Below are 21,002 nucleotides of genomic sequence, written 5' to 3' on the forward strand. Positions count from 1 at the left end.
ACATATAAAGATAATCTTTAAATGTAATTGTTATGTAATCATTTTATTAAAATTCAAAACGGGCATCAAAATCATATATCAAGGTTCTTTATTATAGATTATCCATCAAATTTCTTTTTAATTTTTAAATGAAAAAAAGGTCAGAATAGGTGTTTTTAGAAATACTTTCTAAAGATTCGTTTGTATTTTTTAAAAAAATAAAAATAGCATGCAGTTCTGCCTTTAATCTCAAATTTACACAGAGTAATTGTTTATTTCACATATTTATTTTGAAAGGCATATTATGTTCTCTTATGGAGTTTTGAAGAAATTAGTGGAATTTATATGCATATACTAATATTTCCAATTTTTTTTTGTTTATTGAGATAAGATTGAAAAAAAAGAGTATATTGAATTTATGCCAAATTGCTTAAAAAAACTATTTTCATGTCACTAAAAACACTAATTATTAATCGCACAAAATAACCAATAAATTTTCTATAATATTGTTTTGCGTTGCTTTGATAAAAAAAAGTAAGAATATATTACACCTGCCGTAATATTTTGATATTGATTATTATTTTTACATTTTAAAGTCATATTAAATCAATCGTAAGAACTAAAACCGCGATGAAAACTTTAAGTATAAAACAAAATTCTTATTAATGAAATAAAATAAAAGAAGTTTATGAATCATTCTTTTTTTATACTCCATGCATACCTTGAAGTTGCTCAAAATTACATTTTTTTAATTCCGTTGGGCATTACATAAGTTTTTTTGCTATGATACATAAAAAAATGCTATTTGATGGAGATCTTTAGGTTTTTATCATATAAATTTTACCATAATAGTGATTTTGTTGCAAAATAATCCAGATCTATGATAATTTCAAAATTCTTGACAATTTAAACATTATAATGTATTATGTGATTTTGAGAATATATTATTGTTAATTTTATGTTTAAGCAACTATAAGAATCCTAGAAAAAAAATTTATTATTTTTTAGTGATTCATGTAGTGAAATTTATAATATCAAGAATAAATCCTTTAATATTAATTAAATTGTTAAAAAGAGTTTTTAGAAATATAGCAACCATGAAATTAATACATTAATTTCCGAAGGCAAAATAATATGATGATTCTAAAATCCAAAATACAAAATTTTTTAGTTTGGACACAAAAAAGCTTATTGCGACCTTTTTTTAAAGCATACTATTTTGAAATTATGGATAAATTAGGCTAAATAAAATCCAGAACTCGAGAGTTCACAAGCAATACAATGAATTATGAAATTTTCAGGGAGAAGAATTTTTAATTACCATACAAAACTGTAACCAAAAATTTAGGCTAAACCGATTCAGGTAAATCTTATCTATATTCAATTATACTTTATAAAAAAGAAGCAATTTTTTTCAGTAAAAGAAGAATCGAGTTTTGCAAAAATTACATATATAATACAGAAAGCATATATTTTTAAATAAATTCAAAGAAATCGAATAAAATCGTAGTAAGCAAGAAAACCATACAAATTAGATTAATAAATTAAGGATGGCGAAAAATCGGGGAACTTCAACGAGAAAATAGTTTTTTAAAACAACAAGCGCACCCGATATCTTTTAAAAAAACAGTAAAAGCCCACATCAATAATTGAATTGCATTTTAAAGTGATAATTTTAAAGAATATAAAAAATGTGCTTTTTGATGCCTTTATATGTTATGTATAACGCACGTAACGAAAAAGAGAACTTACATTTATTTCAAACACATGAGACACCCACATAAAAATCCAAGGAAAGTGGTAGGTTAATGATGGAAACAATAAAAAACCACAAAATACATAGAAATAGATACAAAAATATATTTTTTCTTTTCCGTGTGAAGTTAAAAGAAACCAGTTCCATGCAAAGTATAGGTCATAAAAATTTTTTTAGATATTTTTCGATTATTCTATAGAATGTAGATATACCAATTTTTATTATGTTTCTGTTAGATAAAAACGCAATAGATCGTAAAAAAAACTTAATAAATTAAGATATTCATGAATTTGAAAAAGCTAATAAGAGAACTCTAATGTATTATTGAGAAGAAACAGTAAAATCTGCATTATCTTTATCAAATTATCTTTCTACTCAATAATTATCCCATTTTTTCATTTCTTTTTTTTTGAGGGCAAAGAATCTTGATACTAATGGACAAACTGCAGCATGAAAATTTGTCTACTCCTTCAAATTTCTTGCTCTTCAAATATTTTGGGAGCTATAATTTTATGAATTTGTAAATTAAATCCATAAAATTTAATTATTTCACATGTTTGAAAATCTAAATATGAAATAAAGATTACAAAGAGAACTTACATGCAATCGCGTCTTTAGTAAGACAATTTTATATGAAATCATGATATTTGAGTTTTTGTTATCTTTGTAATAAATAAGTAAACAATATTACCAAAAACACTTCATAAAATATTTTTTAATTAATATACTATCGGCATAAAATAGTTAATATTAATAATGTGTTTAGTGAGTATTTGCCTAGTGGCTCATCAGAATACTACAAATGTATATCGTATAAAAAAGGGTTAACTATGACCCCAGGAAGGACTTAAATAAACATTTAATAGCCAAATCCAACATATACGTTTGAGTGACCTTTTAGATAGCCAAGAGGATTATGCAAAATTCAATTATGGGGAGCTTCGCATTATAGCGCATACCACTTAAATTATAATTTCTCCACAATTAAAACTTTATGACTAATTTGAAGGATTTAGGAAAACTTTAGACGCATATTTTTTTGACAACTATCAATTTATAATATTCAATTAAATACAATTTACTAGCAAGAAGAAATAAATATAATTTTTTTTAAAGAGCTATTTTTTAAGCGCTCACTTAAATTCTCAATGACTACCAAGCTAAATTTAAATTAAAGCCCATACCCAATAGATATTAGAAACAAAACTAAAAAAGGTGTTATTGCCTCCCAAAATTTTATTAAATTTCAAAAAAATCATAAATACTTAAACGATTTTCGTGTAGTTATTGAACACGTTTACTTAGATAGCTAATATATCTACTTTTTTGGTGAATTATATGTTTATTTTTTTATACGAAAAAAATCCAAAAGTAGCTAGTATAAACAATTTACTATATGTAGCGCCATTTTAGATAAATAATATTTTATCTTTTTATTTGATTGCAATTTTTTTATCCTAAAATTAAGCTTACGAGCACGGCTTTCTGTTTATTGATGAAGATTATTCTATCTGATAGATACTAACACACAATTTTTTATCAAGAAATGGTTTCACGGTATTTTGTTTTTTAAAAAAAATAAAATGTTGTAATTTTAAAGAAAAAATTGCAATGAAACACCAATAACAGCTATTTTTTAATGATAATATAAAGTCAATTTAAGATTATAATACAAAGAAAAAACTACGATCCATAAAAAATCCGAATTTTTTTTCGAAAAGATTAAAATGTGATAACAATTTCGAAAAAAAAGATGATCTGCAATAGAAAAGGGAAACAAAATATTAGAAGAAAATCATTAGATCTAACATTTCCAAACTTACACATCAAATTGATAATCATTGAAGATAAAGGGTTATATATTGTTTTTTTGGTGAAACTAGCATTTACAGACAGTATGGGTTGAACTAGTAATTTTTTAAGTTTTTGTAAAGATAGGAGATTAGATTAAGCTAAAATCCCTAAATAAAAATAAGAATGATCAATTTTATGCGTTTTAATTTTAAATTATAATATTTCTTGGTTTAACTCAGATATGATAAAGCGGCTAAATAATAAATTAAGCAAATAATTTTTGACGGAAATTATTTTTTAATGATATAAATCCATTACAAAAAGTAACGAGAATAAATATTCTACATAATTATGCTATTTTTAGAAACATTTACTTATGTTAAAAAAACTGTTTTTACATGCCTTAGACATTATACCAGTTACATTTATAAAAAAAAGATTTAAATTTCTATACCATTATATAATATATGATAAATCTAAAGTTTTATATTTAGAGTCTCAATACTAAAATTAATCGATTAATATCACATAGAAATGATCTTTCAAGATTTTAAAATGACTATTTTAATGAAATAGTTTTTTAACATTAAAATTAATATAATACGTTGTATTTTATAGTTGTATACAAGTTAGACCAGATATTTTCTGTATCAATTTCAAGATTGATATAATTTTAGGAATTACTTTATAAAAAAGTAAGATTTTTGAATTCAACATGAAAAAGAATTTTGAGTAAGTTGTACAACGAGTTTTTCAATAAAAAACCAATTTTTTTGCTTAAATAGATGATAAAAGTTTGAATTTTTTTGTACATTAAATCCCTTTTTTCTTGAAAAAATAGCTATCTATAGAATGTGTTTGTTTATTCATGCAAAACGCATATTTGAATTCCCGAATACATAAAACCGTGAAATTATCTAACTGAATCTAATCAAATAATAGTCTGATACTTAAAAGAGAAATATGTGCAACTAGAAAAATTTAGAACCATTTTATGTATTTTTTATTACGAATCTCTAGATTTTATCTTGTGTGAACCTTTAATATTATCTAATTTATCAGCCTATAAATTAAATGAATACATTAAAAAATTTACAAGATTGCATGATTCTTGTGTTACGTATTCTTTTTTATTCATAGATTCATTCACTTGCGTTTTTGATCTTTTCTTAGATATTTAATCTGATAATAGTAATCTAAGTTTAAAATCTATTCATGTTCAAAATATTTTTTTTTGCAATTTGTACCTGATAATTTTCAATCCCGTACCCTTATAAATGCCATCGTAATTTATTTATTGTTAACAGAGATATTTCTATGCAAACAAGATTCTTAAACACATATATAATGAAATCGATTTTCATTTTTTTCTCGATATGAACGAGAAAAAAATACATTTCACAACAAAATTCAAGTGTTAAGAAACTTTAAAGAATTCTTTGAATCTATATAGCAGGGTTATTTAAGTGTTAATCTATTGTTAGATCTTCTAAATACGTATCAAAATATTCTTATTTTTAATATGTTTGCATCATACTTTTTTTTGTAAAATAAATTTATGTGAAATTAGAACTCATATTCTCTAGTCGTGCAGTTTTTTAAGGAAAATTTCTTCTATGTAATATAATTGTTTTAGAATATTTCGTTTGTTTAAGACTAATTCGAATTTGAGCTTATTATTTTATTACATGGTATTTGCCAATCAAAGCAGGAAAAATTGTTGTAAAAAGACATTTGTATATTATGTAGCCGATTAAAATTCCAAGGCTTGGAATTGTATTTATACCTAAAATAAGATTATTTAAGTCAAATTCTAAATTTTAGACTATTATAAAATTCACATTATAATATTCAAGAAATGTAGCAATGTGTCTTTTCTTAATTTTAAAAAATATTAATATAGAAAAATATAATTGAACAAAAGTATAAATAAAGTTTTTCCGTATTATTTTATTCCACTTCTATTTTTTTGGATTGTTTATCAAATTTTCAGCTTCGAACATTTAAAAATATAAACTAAAAATCTTCAATGCCACAAATTTAAACATAAAACTTAGCATAGAAAGCTTATCTGCTATTAGCTAAAAATAACAAGGTTTTAAAATTTCGAGTGTTTCAGTGGTTTCTTAATAGAGCACAGAATTCATAAATTTTATTCTTTTTTGGTATAATTTATATTCACACCCTTTTTTATGAATATAAAATATTTAAATAAATATGATAAAGTACAGAATCATGTTAACCTACTCAATGCATTTATTCAAGAATAAATCGTTAATCTAAAATTACAAAACAAAGATTATACCATAATTCGCAGCATGAGATGGAGGGGTAACACAATATTATAAAAGGTACCAGAAAGAGCTTAAAGTTACAAACCAAATCGAGGCGCATATACAAATTATAGGATTGAGGAAAACATTATAATTAACAGATTTTTAAAAGTGGGGATGTGTAGATAAGATGTAAGAGATGAGGAAATAAATAAGATGTGCGCATACAAATAAATCACCCTATGCTTGAAAGAAAATCCAGACTAAAATATAAAAAATTAAATCTAAAATAAAAAGATTATAAATATTGAATAGAAAGATTTAAATCGATTGACGGGATTCGTAGATACACTTAATATTTCTCTTAGTACGAAAAGAGGATATAATTAGAAATATTCACAAATAGGTTTTTATGTAGCATTCAAGAACACAGACTTACAACTTAAATCGAGGCGTATTATAAAAATATAGGATTGAGGAAAGACGCCTTGTAGAATAGGTTTTAAAAAGAGATAGGTATTGAAGAATAATATGTAAAAGAAGTGAATATATTATACGCGGGAAATCAATCAAGTTATGCCAGAATCAAAAATCAAACACTACCATACAAATAATAACCTATAGACAAAAAGATATAAATTATTAAGAATTAGATTTAGTGACTTATAGAGCTATAATATGTTTTGACTAGTTAAAAAGGGAATAAAATAAAAAATATATTTGCTACAGTTATAATTTTTATTATTTAGCACCAAGTAAGATCACCGAGGGCACTATCAAAGGCATATTCGGATTGACCTATGTTAAAAAAGCCTTGTTTCAATTTAACTCTCCATCGATGCTTATTTTTGTCGACCTTAGTATACAAACACATCATATAATTGGGATTAATAGCTTCCATTCTAAGATCACTATCCCCACTATCAGTATCCGAAAGAATATCCTCATTTGAGTCATACTCTTTATCCTCAACGGGACTATCCACTATACTTGACTTTAAAGAAGAATCACTATTAGAACCATGCCTTTCGTTACTTGGATAATTCAGTTCACCATAAAAACTAGATCTTCCATTAATCTCATCATAAGAAAATTTATCGCTACTGTGTCTTGACGAACCATTTGAATAATAATCATCATGATTATTATTATTCTTCCCCCCTACAAAATCCAATCCTCGACCATCAAAAATCTGGCTTCGATTATCAAATGAAGAGAGTCGACTGTCCGATCTGTTCATGTATCTATACATATTCATATTTGATGAATTTCGTAAATCATCTTGTATTGTACGGAATTGGTAATTTGACGAATTATCCACTCGTGTTGTCATCTCTTTGAGTTTTCGTCCCCAGCACATTTTAATGTCGTGAACATGTTCTCGCCCTAGTCCTACTGTTTCGGTATCTTCACCTATTGCTCGAGATACTTCTTCGATTATATCGCGGTATACTCGTGAAATTTCAAAATGCATCTTGTGATGGAATTAAATTGGAAGGGTTGAAAAAATTATTATTTAATCCAGTAATATTTTGAATAAAAATTTATTACGTATAAAACTTGAAATTCTCAAATAGTTAAGCATAAAATATTAAAATAACGCATAAATATTGAATTGGCTGAAGATAATACACTTTAAAATCCTTCTATAAATGCATAATTGCAAGTTTTTGAAATAACCCTACATATTATGTTATTTATTAAAAAAAAAATTAAAATATTTAATCATGTATGAAACATTTAGTATTGTCAGATTAATCTATAGAATATTAAATTATTATTGCATAATACTTAAAAATAAAATTATTACTCATGAAAGAAGAAGAGCAGTTGATGAAGATAGATCAGAGGAAGGTGTCAAAAGATACATCAAGGAGTTGTGCAATATTCCCAACACGCTGAACACGTCTAAATAGATAAAATCGATAAAAAGAAAATTAACCCATAAATAAATTAAATATAAATTACCAATGAAAATAATATTATAAATGATCTAATTAAGCAAGAAAAAAACATTTTATATTCTAAAATTAATGCAGAGTATATTGGATTCTTGAATTAACATGTTTGAAAAAGCAATTAAGAATAAACTGAAATTCTTTAAAATAATTATGCATAAACTTGAAATAATAGAAAGAAACACATCAAATATTAAATCTATAAATAATTAAGCTATTTTAAATACTCTACATAGGAAGATCCAATAGAATAATAAAAAATTACATTAGATTAATTACAATTTTTTTTCAACCAATCAGACGATTAATATTCCAAACATACAAATATTTTCATAATTCAATTTCTATTAAGTTCTTTCAATAATTTTTTTGAAAATTATTCCTACAACAAGAGAAATTAAAGTTGGTTTTAAAATATAATATTTTTTATTGGTGCAAGATTTATAACTTGTGATTGGGTGGTTACAAAATACCATAAGTCGATATTAAGGAGTTAGGAATTCCAACTGAAGCGGAAAAATACGCACAAACAATGAAATTTAGGAAGACACTTGAACTAATAAGTCTTGAGAGAAGAATATGCATTGAGGAAATAATTACCAGCAAATATAAAGTTTTTTTATACAACTATAAAAAGCCCAAAATCAAATTAACCCATAAATTAAAAATAATTGGTGCAAGATGACAAAGCGAGATAGTAAGATATTTTCATTTCATGTTGACAAATAAATACAGTATGAAAATCTGCAGACGAACAGCTCAAAAAATAATTGAAAACGAATTTGAAGATAAAAGAAGATACAGCAATGAAAATAGACACCAAATTTGAGAATCACAACCAAATTTTTTATTATAAGATAAAAGAAATCGCTATCCCTTTGATAGAAATTGGCTTGACTAGTATCGACAATATAAACATATTTGAGAATGACGAATTTAGAACTTATAATCAGCGATCATCACAGTTGTAATGGAAAGACATGTGCAAGACAAAAATTATTTCATATTTAGCAATTTAGGATGGGGTGGTTAAAAAATATCGTAAAAGTTGGCCAAAAGAACATAAATTCACGAACCAAACGGGCATATACAAACCCTGGGATTGAGACAGACCCTTGAATTAATAGGTCTCGAAAGGCGGAGAGATAGATAATAAGAATAAGGTTATGATAGGAGAAGAAAGGCGAATGTAAGAATACGCTAAGACCACGATAAATCAAACAGTGTGTGCTGTGCTAGGGGAAAAAACTAATACTATAACCATAAATAGAGAATGATAGGTTATATAAAATTAAATAATTTTCAAAATAAGAAGCCAAGCCATAATACACATTATAAAATAGATCCAAATAAAACCTATGAAAATAAACCAAATATTAGCTTTGAATGAAGTTTACAAACCAAATAGACAACTTAGTATTAAATATTATTATTAATATGTGATGAAGGGTGCAGTTGTTTTGAAAACGCTATAAGAAGTGGCTGAGTTCCAAGCTCAACGCCCCTCCGGATTCATTGGAATTTACTAAAAAAGAGAAATTCGCAAGGGGGCGATTTTTCGAAACTTGAAAGTAAAATCATTGCAAGACCGACAAGTTGAGAATAAATAAAAAATTTCTTTGCATAACGCCGAAAACGTGCTCGAAAATTTAATGAAGACTGCTCCTTACAGCAAGAACATGGGTAAGTGTAGAGTGGTGATGTTAGCATAATTCACCAGAAACGCTAAGCAGAAAGAATCTCAGCCCTCTATATCGACCACGCCTGGTAAAACAGGTCTAATTTATGGAGATAAAACTAAAACAAAAAATATCAAAGACATCGCGAGCGGGTACATCAGATAATCAAAAGTTTTAACAGTCACAAGTGTGATTTCTACAAAGAAGATATATATACGAGCAATTAAATAAATAATAAAATAATAAAGTAAATATGTCTCGTATACAAAAAATAATATTATCACGAGTTCGGAAAATACGGAATACATTTTTATGTAGATTTAAAGGACTTTTTTTACATCTTTAATTTTATTCTGCTTTTAGTATAAATAATTCGGGAAGTTGTTTTTTAACGTAAAATTCAATTTATAATATTTGGATACGATATGAAAACCTGTTCTCAGGCCTAAATAGATTGACTATCGGCAGCATTGAGTAAAATTTTTACTTACAAAGGAATCTGAATTATTTCTAATAAATAAAATGTAATTGAGGTTTCCTATTTAAGCGATCGCATATGCTTTCAATGACTGTAAGTTTAGGTATTTTTTTGGTGTACAATTGACACAGCACTGATTTCCAACAATGTTTATTCATTATTATTTTTCCTAAAGAAAATTATTAATATCGGCAACAAATACATTAAAAATTAAACTAATATCACCAAACACATCATTAGAAAAGGAAAAAAAATATTGTGGTTTTATTAACATTTAAATATCAATCTTGCTTGATATTTTTTCATTATTTGTAATTATGTATTAAAAACTTTACAATTTTAATTACATTTAAAATATGATAATTATTAAGAAAAACAGCTTGTATCACATTTTAATTTATTTTCGGAATTTAAAATTCTGTTGTTAAGCTCAGGAAGGGAATAAATTGCATTAAAAATGTTTCTTAGCTCACTTCATATACCGCCTTCTAAAATTGCTATAAATAATTTTTATTTCCTTTTAATTCTGCGGTTTTTAAATGATTCAAATAAAAAAATATGGCCTATCTAAGTACTGTTTTAATCTTTTTATCAGAAAAAAATCTTCTTTGATACAATAAAAAAAATATAGAGAACTTCAATTATTGTATCCTTTGAGTTGTAATCTATGACAATAAATCAAAAAAATAAAGAGATTTCTTCCCAGGTTTTATACTAAATCACCACAGGTGTATTATCAAGACATTCGTGCTACAATTTATTAAAAAATATATATTTTGAACACATTGTAAATTAAAACTGTCGACCACTTAGCAAGCAGATGTAAAAAAATGCTTGATCATGACTATACAAGAAGACACAACGAGATTGTAAGATGTCTTCACTTTATGTTGGCAAGAAAATACAATTTCAAAAAAACCAAAAAAATCCGCAGACACTCTGTACAAGAAATAGTGGAAAACGAATTCGCAGAGATCAAAGTAGATCCAAGAATTAAAACAGACATCAAGTTATCGAATGACAGACCTGATATTTTTGTATATGACAAAAAGAAGAACTGCATCACTCTGATCGAAATTGGCGTGACAAGTATTGACAATATAAACATAGTTGAAAACGAAAAATTGAGAAAATATGACCTGCTAGCATCTGAACTGTCATTAATATACAAATGCAAGACAAAAATTACTCCATATGTTATAACATGGGACTGTGTGGTGACACGATATCATAAAACGTACCTGAAGGAACTAGATGTCACGAACCAGGTTGAGGCATATATTCAAACCTTGGGATTGAGAAAAACCCTTAAATTAATAGGTCTCGAAAGAAGGAGGGGTATTGAAGAAGACTATGGAGAGGAGAAGATAGCCGAAAGTATAAATACGCTGTGTGTACAGAGAACCAAGCAAGCTGTGCCTGAGAACAAAAACTAAAATTACGACTATAAATATAGCCTTTAAATAAAAAATACTTGAACACATTGTATACTAGATTAAACATAAAAAAAGAACGTTAAAAATAATATTGAACTAAATAAAAATTCAAAAATCTTTGGCTGAAAGCTTTAGTATAAAATGATTTATTATCGATTGAACATGGGAAGATGTCAAACAAAGCGAGAATTTTTTTATTTTATCCCCTAAAAATGCAACCCTACAAAATATACGAAGCAAATATGAGAAAAATATCAAGTAAATAAGAAAGATATACTACAAATATTAACAAAAATATGTTTGATGTGATTAAGTGAATTGTATTGAAAACTAATATATGTGTATAGATCGAAAGCACATGATCTTATTTCAAAATTTATGTACCGTTAATAGGTATAAAAAAATAATATATAATTGCGAAGAAACATGTGTTTTATTGTTTAAAAATTTCATCTTTTCGATTTATATTGGGTTTATTCACGAAAAAATTTATTAGCTAGCTGGGCTATATGTAATTTTTCCATGCTCAAGATATCCCATATTGACACATTGATTGTATATTGGTAATTCAATATTTATAAAGCTATGATAAACTCGTTAAAACCGATTTTAAAAGAAAATAAAAATCCTAATTAATACAAAATTATTTAAATATATTTATTCGCATTCAATATTTTATCAGATAAATCGGCGCTTTATAATTCATTTTTCAGTTAAAATGATAAGTGAATAGCATAAATCACTGCGAAATATGGGAAACATGATGCCTCTATTACAATTTTTTTTTGTTTTTATGATATTATTTTTGGTAAAGATGAAAAATTCTAAGTATAAAGAAAAGTTTTTTGATATGATAATGTTATTCCATACTTATTACAATCAAATAGTTTGCATATTTATGCTATTTCATTTTGTGTAATATGATTTTATATATAAAGCTAAAATTTTATGGTCATAAACTTGCGACTACAACTTTATATTTTTTTTTATATTCTGTGCATTTTTTATTTTGCATAAAATTGCTATAAAAAGAACTCTTAGCAAATAAGAATTTTCATATTTTGTATAAATAAAATAAAAAATTGGATACCTTTTACAATATTTCAGAATGGGTAAAACTCTACTAAAAACTAGGCAAAAAGTTATCCCAAAAGAAATAATTGTAAAATAAAAAATGTAAATCTATTCATTTTTTAAACTTTATTAAAGTCTAATAAAATTAAAATATGGCTCATATATTATACATTCGCTAAAATTGCTTCAAACCCCGTAAATTTATTGAGATTTATAAATAATATTTTCACAATAAAGCTAATTTTATTCTATTAACTGTTATATTGGTTATAGTAGCCTTAATTATTACTTATTCACAAAATTAAACCACAATAAATTCAATATGTTAAAATTAAGAAGAAAAAGCTTCTTAGTAATAACCCCAAACGCCGAATTAATGAATGAAAATAACTTAAAATCTTTATTATCTGTGAGAAAAACTATTTTTATAAATATATTGTAAATACTTTAAACGCGGTTTAATTTTTTAGATGAAACAAAACCAGAAAAAATTACAATCTTCAGTTTAGTTTATGATTTATTACCGTTTATTGCCTTCAAGGCAAATAATAATATTTAAGGGCGTTTTTTTATAATTTTCATGTTTGCTTGAGTAAGATTCCAATTTCTCTGTGTACTATATTCAATTGCGCCATCTATAAATCCTCTTTACACAGACCTTATATTTCAAGTATTTAAAACCCTTTAAATATTTTTGTTTAAGTAGAACTTAAAAAGACATGTAAATTCATACTCAAGTAGCAATTTAATACGTGGATTCATATATAATTTATGTATTGTTTTATCGAATCTGGTTAACGCACAACATATTTTTATAATTAACATAAGGATATGAAATTCTAATTTTCTACGTCTTTAATGCGGCAATATATTTAGTATTTCAAGGCGATAGCAAAAAATTTTTTTTTTTTGTAAAATAATAGTAGATCATCAAGAAATTAAATTTTATAGATCATCACCACAAAAAACATATTTCAATAGGAAAAAAAGCGCTTTTTTTGTGGATATAAAAATAAAATACCAAATTTTGTTTAAAATTTATAGAAACCTATTTAATTAATGAATGTAAACTGTATTTATGCAGGGGAAAAAATGATAAGCATAAAAAATATCTTTAATTTTAATGCTTGATATATAAATAAGATAAACACTTAAAATATCCTCAACACTTCAGAACATAGCTTCCTTATTATATTTTTCCAACAATCATTTTTACAAAATAAATGTATTTTACTAGTTTTAAAGGTTAAACATATACTTAAATAACCATTGTGATATTATGACAATATTAAATCATATAAAGAAACGATTTACCTGTAAACAAAATTTATTCAATAAAATTACAGGCAAAGTTATTAAATTTTAGGTAAACATTTTTAAGTATCACACAACAATTGTATTATTCCATCATAAGTCTTATATCTTTTAGTTAAGAAATGTCAAATTTATGTCATAAACAGTAAAATAATATGTTCATTATACAGTCTTTTTATAAAATTGATCGTTTCTTAATATTTTTCACCGTTTTTTTCTTTGAAAGGATGATTATTCTTTACGTTTATATTGTATTTTGTAACTTTCTAAGAATTAGATTTAATTCGATAAATACGTATCAAGAACACACTAAATAAAAAAAATGTTGATATATTATCACTGTTATATCAGAAAATATGTAGCATGAAAATGCAAAAAAACCTTTTTTATTGCTGAAAAAATAAAAAAAAATTATGTCTAAGCTCGTTTTCAAGAGAATTACTGTATATTATTGACGATGGGGGTTTTATGCTTACCATTGACTTTAAGCAGAATTCATATAAGTAAGGGCCTTTTTACTTCAAAAAAAATTATTTGCACGATATAAACTGACTTGGACATAAAAAATATGAAATTTTTTTTTTGATGCAGTTCGGTCTGAAAATTTAGCATCAAATTACTTTGAATATTATATTGTTCCATTGAGCAGCTTTAACTCAGAAACAAATAAAAAAACCATGAGCTATTTCTATTTATGCCTAAGTTGGGATATTATTAGGGTATATACATCGAATCATAAAGTGTATTATACAATATTAATACACATTGTATGTTAAATCTGTTACTTCTTTTATTTTTATTTTCATTTTAATTATCATTATAAACCATAAAATGAAAACACCAACAAAAATACATAATTTATGTTACTTTTGTGTTTATTTAGGTTTAAACTCCCAGGAATATTCCTAGATATTTTTCTAAAGAAAGAATCAAGATTACATACTAAATTAGAAATTTTGTGTCAAGGTCCACAATTCACAGGAAAATATTTATATATCATGTAAAAAAAATCAAACCCCAGATTCGCATCACGAGTGTATTTTGCGCACATCCAATCTTTATTTTATAAGTATTTCATGATATTAATAAAATTTCCACATGAATTTTGTAGATATTGTATGTAAAATAAAGATGATGATCTTTCAAGATCTTTTTTACAAAAAAATTATTTTTTATAATGCCTCGGTATAAGCTTCCAGCACAAATCATTCGACTATTTTTTATTATAATGCCTGTTTAGCTAAAAACTTCAGAATTTTTATTTTAATCGAATTTGCAGTGTTTATGTGCTGAATAGTATGGACTTGAAAGAATATGATATTGTCTTATCAATGGAAAATATTGATTTGAGACAAAAATTGTACGAAAATTTATTTTGTTAAAAGACCATCTCAGAAATATTTCTTAGAATTAAACCTACAATTATATGATATTATTAATATCCATTTAATCAATTTATTATTTTCGCTTTTCTATAAAAAAATATTTTATATAAAGACGCAATATAGACAAATAAAAGCTCAAAATAATCAACAGGATCATACATAATCGTTCTAAATTCTAAATTAAGAGCAATATAAAAAAAATTGAATATTTATTGACCACTTAAAGGTATAGTTGAATCATATGTCACTTAATATCACCAACAGTCTGCATTATTTTTGAAAGGTTGCTCTAAATTTTTGAAATGGTTTTTGAATACGGAAACAGAAATATAGCTTTAAGCAACAGCGTTGTATTCTTTTTTAAAATGCTTTAATGAATTATAATGCAACAGTTTTTTATCAGGTAACAGTACATAAGATAGAGATGTGTTTCAATTTTGGATTTTCTCTGCTGTGTTTTCCTATATATCGTATATTTAATTATTTTACGAAAAAATATACTTTTTATATAATAATTACCAACAATTAATTTACTAGATATTTATTTATGGGTTAATTTTCTTTTTATCGATTTTATCTATTTAGACGTGGTCAGCGTGTTGGGGATATTGCACAACTCCTTAATGCATCTTTTGACACCTTCCCCTGATCTATCTTCATAAACTGCACATATTCTCTCAAATGAAATGGATTCAAGTGTCTTTCGGTGCGTGAGAGCTTGCATGTATGCTTCTACTTCGTCCGGGATTTATAGCTCCTTAACATATTTTTTATGTAATTTTGTAACCACTCCATCCTAAATCATCACATACGGTATTATTTTTGTTTTAAATTTGTAAATTAAACCAAGTTCATTCGCCAAGATCTCATACTTCCTATATTCTTCATTCTCAACTTCAGATAAGTCGTCAAAGTAAGTTAAAACTATTTTAATCAACTTAATACATTTTCATATATAGAAAAATATCTAGTCTATTTTGTTTGAGCAAAATAAATGTTTTTATTCGGGTATCAACTTTTATTTCTGCATTTTCGTTTTGCAGATCTCTTGAACTGAGTGAGTTCTGATCTTTTTGGTTTTCTTAAAGTTGTATCATTTTGATAGGAGTAAATGAAGAAATCTTACGATTTCATTGTGTCTTCCCGTGTAATCATGCCCTAACATTTTCATGCATCTTGTTGCAAGCCGATTAATTGTTTTCATGGATTCGTTACAATGTGAACATTTTATCCTCTCACCGAAGAACACATTTCTGTCTTTATAAAAAAGAATTTTTCCTCTTCACTTGGTTATATTGCTGTATTTTATCCATCTTGATGATCCAACAATATCAACCGCATTATTATTCTAGGCTTCAAAAAGGGTTTTTTATAATATCATAAATTATATATAAGATTAACTGATAAAAACAACCTAATTATTGAGCACAGCATAATCATCCAATCATAAGTTTTAGGCTCCAAAGCGTATTTAGATGGGTTTCGAATTAATAATTTTGATCTATATAGAGTCTTTCTTGCATTTTCAAGTATACGTACCAAGTTAAACATTAAATTTTATAATTTTCATACCAAATCCAGTAAATTTTTTGGGATTATAGTTAAAAGTATATAATCGTACTTAAAACCTATTCTCTTATGATCATCAAAGCATTTAATATTATTTTTCTGATTTTTTTATCAAAAGCGCATTATTGGAGCTGCACGTGTTTAAAATAAGGGGTCCGCATTTATAGTCACATAAACGATATTGTTTATGTACATTTCTTACGAACTCTAAAAGAAATAAATATTTTACTATTTTTAATCAAAAAAACCATATTTATATTCATTTCTTATAAATAATGAATTATATTTAAACATAAAATTTTGCTAATCTAGACCCTTTTAGAAGGTTCATGTCAAATTCAACAGTAATACTTAGATAGACGTAAAAATACAGTATAATTAGATTTGAATCATATATAACATCTATCACAATTATTATAATTTATATGGATAAGTTACAAACACAAAATTACGCTTAAAATTATCGTAAATTGAATTCAGAGAGATGATATCCGTGTCCGTAAATATAATTTTTTTTATGTATAGTAAAAAAAAATACATAGTATCACAGATATATTTAAATATGATATATTTATGCTATCATTTCTGTGTAAATACATTATACGTTTTATGACGGTAAATCATCAATCAAAGTACATTTATAAACAAACAGTTATGCAAGTTCTATGCGTAAAATCATAGTTAAGTTTCGCTATATTTTTTTAAACAAAAATTTTTCCATTGAAATAATAGATGTTTATTGTTGGATTATACCTTGTGATTAAAAAACATTAACGCTTGTAAGTTTTTTTTTATAATTTAACGTTTCAATAAATAATTACCCCACATAAAACCGCTTTAATATAACTGATATCGATTATATAGGTTGATTATATCTGTTCTATTATTGTTTCTTGTTCTTAAAATGTTGTCTGTATTGTCATAAAAACCAAAATTTAATTATAATCTGTTTTTGCGGCTCTACATCACTTGAAAGCCTAACGCGAAAAGTCATAATGGATTTTGTACGTAGTTATAAAGCTAACATTTACATGACTTTAAACTATATATAATCTATTGATTATTATGTATATATACATGTTATTTTAAATTTATATTGAATTTTTGCGATTATTATATCAGAAAAAGCTTCACGCATTTTAAGAACGTTTTAATTCGAGTATCAAAATGGGTCATAATTTAAAGCTAATATTATTTCCTGTTTTTTTACGTTACCCTCTATACACACTCTAAAAATGTTTTTTTTGCTATTCCATAATACTTACAAACACAAATTTATATGTTAATGGTAATCGAGTTCCTAATATATTATTGATATTCTTATAATATTCTTTTACTGCACGAAATAAGATTATTTCACGTTCTATATACTCGGAATAGCACCATTTATTATCTTTTATCGATTTAGCTTGTATTACCAGCATAACCAATTACCTCTATAGCTAGAAATCTAAGTTTAGCATATTTTTTAGTTTTATGATGTTCTAAAAAAATTTTCGTTGTTTTTTGTGTAATATCGATCGTCAGTTAATTCGATATTTCCAATCGATTTAATTTTATCTTATTCTGGAATCATAAGCATATTATTATCATAAAAAGAACAATAACTGATCATGAGTTATGTCATTTTTTTGAAACATATATGTATATACATAGAGCCTTACCATTAATAAACTTCTATTTCCAATAAATAAACTTCCGAAAAGCTAGTAAATGATAAAATACTACGACAGAAGAATCTTTATCGAAGCGATAAAAAAACATACAAATATCTTATTTTAATATCATTTCAGGTTAAATGTGACATAAAAAACATGAATTAAAATTTATAGAAGATAGCCAAATCATTCTGTGGTCAATCATCATAAAAATTAACGATCTTACAAGGTTGATATGAGAAAGACATATTTATTCCTCAAATTAGAATTATAATAATCAACATTATGTATATTTGCATATTTATGATTTTATCTGATCCAAGCTTGCATAAAAATATTTTTTGTACTCTTAAATATTTGTTTATGCTTTTAATTGCGTTAAATAATATATATTACAAAGATAACAACCATACAGAAGCATATAAACAAACAATTTTCATTTTAAATTATGCAACTCGAAATTTAGATAATTTATTCTCTTTATAATGATTCTAATTTTAACTAGTGTATTTTTTTTGTATATTTCATCAAAGCTACTTTTTTAATAAGAAATAGAGTATACGAAAACGCGTCTAGACGTAGGTGATATGTTATATTTTTTGTAAAGGATTTTTTAAATATAGATAACATCAGTATAAATATGTAATCAGTTCAACTTCAGTTATATTCCGTGGATTTTGAAAAATATTGATATCTGTGGTGTATTTAGGCTTATATTTTATTATAATCGAAACTTAAATTACAAATAAATATTTCCTCATAATATTAAAATATAATTTCTATAAGCATCTTCGACACATATTAAATATAAATTTAGTCAGCTAACAGCTAGTCACCTTTTCTTAATATAGTACTTAAATTTGTAGCTATACGTTTATATTATATCTACAAGAAATTTATAATAATAAGTTAGTAATTTTTTAAACTTACATTAGACATAGTCGGCATCTGAGGCTGGATACACAATAACATTTTATTTTCCCTTTAATTATAGGCACCTTTTTTCCTCAAAACATAACACTTTCAATAAAAATATTTTTCGTATTGTATTTTATCTATATCCAAAATTTTTTTAAGATTATTTATTTTTTTACATTCAGGTTCAAAAAATGAAGAAATTAGTTAATAATTGCGATTTAACCAATGGTTTTTTTAATATGTATATTAAAACAAAGTATTGTAATTTAAAAGTTGCACATTCGAAGATTTTCATTAGCTATTTATAAATAAACCAGCTCTATTTGTTTCGAAAGAATGTAAATATTTGCATGAAATTACGACTTAGAAAAGCCAATAAGGATTTTTATGTTTGATATAAGACACAGAATACTTCATGTTCATCAAATAAACATATATATTTCGCCCTTTAAGTATTTTTAAGTATATTTGAAAATTTATGAAGTTGTGAATATGCGTTATTTTATTATTAATTTTTTTTTTAAAGACAAATTTTATTTTCTTATTTCTTACATAAATGCAGGTCTAGAGAAATAAATCCTTCTATTGATATTTAAAAATCTAATTTTAGAAATCGGCTTGCATAAGTGAATTCTAATTTAAACAAAAAAAAATTAGAATTGAATAGAAAATATAGCGGTAAAAAATTTTACTTAAACTCAAAAAAAGTGAAAAAATATCTATATAAAGTACAAAAACTAAAATTTTCGATTTCAAACAAGATCTACAGAAAAGACATGAAATTAAGAAAAAATTTGAACGAATTCTTAAATTATATAATAGGGATAGAAAATAGAAAGCATTCTCGCTTAGTAAATATAACATAAAAATACCCTAAAAAAAGTCATTAAACTATATGTAATAAACAGAAATATTAGGAAGTCTAAAATAAAATTAAATGGGATTTCAGATGTATTTTAAAAGGTAACTAGCTTGATCAAAGACATTTATTAAAAAAAGGAAAACATCAATCAAGAAAAATAAATAAACAACTAAGTCAGTTATTGACCATTGATATCAAAATGTTTAAATGAAAATGGTTTATTACAAAAATAAACGCTTCTTAAAAATGCTAAAGCATAAAAAATATATTACCATTATTTTCTATCGACAGCATGCATAAATATCAAAGTTCAGAAAGTCGAGCATCTACGGTACAAAAGGATATATAGAGAATTCAACCAAGAAAATCCATTTTAAAACCTAATATTATAAATAACACCACTCGATAACAATTACACCGATGAAATCTAGTACTGAATATATGTACTGCAAAGCCTTGGTAAAAATATAAATTTCTTATATATATCGCCAAGATAAATAGTGTATGATTTTGAATGTGATTTATATATTTCTTTAATTTTGAGTTTTGAGAAAGCCTTCATTGTGGTTATTATTTCAATTGTAATGAATAATCGATATTAAAGGTCGCTTATTATGTTTTGTGGGCCATTTATCACGTCATAAATTTATTTGAAATTGATTGAATAAATTTGATCCAAATTTTTACGCTATAAATCCCGAAATGACTTTTTATCCATCTATAAATCAAATCCAAACAAATAAATTATATTTTCATGCGCTTTAAACTCACAAAAGCTTCATCCCCGAACAGTAACCCGACAATATGTTAGGAAGAAACTTCATGCCAATTGTCCGTGTTTTAGAAATACTTTAAAATGTTTGCGAGTT

This window comes from Rhyacophila brunnea, unplaced genomic scaffold (genome assembly GCF_057557595.1).
Source record: "Rhyacophila brunnea isolate RB1 unplaced genomic scaffold, BYU_Rbru_1.0 scaffold_37, whole genome shotgun sequence".
NCBI classification, from domain to species: domain Eukaryota; kingdom Metazoa; phylum Arthropoda; class Insecta; order Trichoptera; family Rhyacophilidae; genus Rhyacophila; species Rhyacophila brunnea.